This window comes from Suricata suricatta, chromosome 8, assembly GCF_006229205.1.
Source record: "Suricata suricatta isolate VVHF042 chromosome 8, meerkat_22Aug2017_6uvM2_HiC, whole genome shotgun sequence".
Classification (NCBI taxonomy): Eukaryota; Metazoa; Chordata; class Mammalia; order Carnivora; family Herpestidae; genus Suricata; species Suricata suricatta.
Window position 1 is genome coordinate 31,930,578 of NC_043707.1, and position 986 is coordinate 31,931,563.

Below are 986 nucleotides of genomic sequence, written 5' to 3' on the forward strand. Positions count from 1 at the left end.
ACCAGAATATGTGTTAGGCAACATAAAATAAGCAAGGACAAAATATTCCAGAGATATGAATTCAGACCTCATCTACTCTTTGGAGGGTAACATTTAAGAGTGTACAGGTTCTGGGGTGCGTGGGTGGCTGAGTTGGTTAAGCAACCAAATCTTGATTTTTGGCTCAGGTCATGATCTCACAGTGGTGGGACCAATCCCTGCATTGGACTCTGTGCCAAGTGTGAAGCCTGCTTGGGATTCTCTCTCCCCCTCTCATTGCCTCCCCTGCTCATTTTCTCTCTCTGTATCTCTCTCAAAATGAATAAAAGTTGTTCTTGCTTTGGCAGCACATATACTAAAATTGGAACAATACAGAGAAGATTAGCATGGCTCCTGCACAAGGATGACACGCAAATTTGTGAAGCATTCCATAGTTTTGGGAAGGGGGGTGATGGTCATGGAGGGGGGCACTTGTGGAGAAGACCACTGGGTGTTATATAGAAACTAACTTGGCAATAAACTATAAAAAAAAGACTTACACGGAGAAATGAATAGAGGTTTTTTAAAACAACAGTACATGGTGGGGGGCACTTGTGGGGAGAATCACTGGGTGTTATAAGAAAAACAGTTTGAAAATAAACTATTAAAAAAATAAAAGAAATCAAGAAAAAAAGAAAAATAAAACAACAGTACAGGCTCCAAATATCTGTACAAATTCAGAAAATCTTGTATAATCAAATCCCCAAAACTTCATGAAAGGACATGTGTTTGAGGGACCTAACAGAGGGACCTCAGCCGGCCAAAGCTGGGTATTTGGATTCTTCCTCTAGCACGGCTGGACTCATGAGCACCAACTGCCATGGTTGTGGTGGCCTTGCTTAGTCCTACCTCCGTTCCTTCTTAGCCATCACCAACACAAAAAATCAATTCTGGCTTCTAGACATTCAGTGTGTTACATCAGCTCCCAGGTTAGGCCAAGTAAGTGACTGAATATATAAGCAACACCA

The 986-nt window shown here is 41.8% G+C and overlaps 1 non-coding gene across 1 annotated transcript; it reads left to right on the plus strand.

Moving 5' to 3' along the window:
- Positions 1-314: 314 nt before the first annotated feature.
- LOC115300494 lies at positions 315-417 on the plus strand. Its single transcript, XR_003912667.1, has one exon. It is a non-coding gene; the product is annotated as a U6 spliceosomal RNA (small nuclear RNA).
- Positions 418-986: the final 569 nt, after the last annotated feature.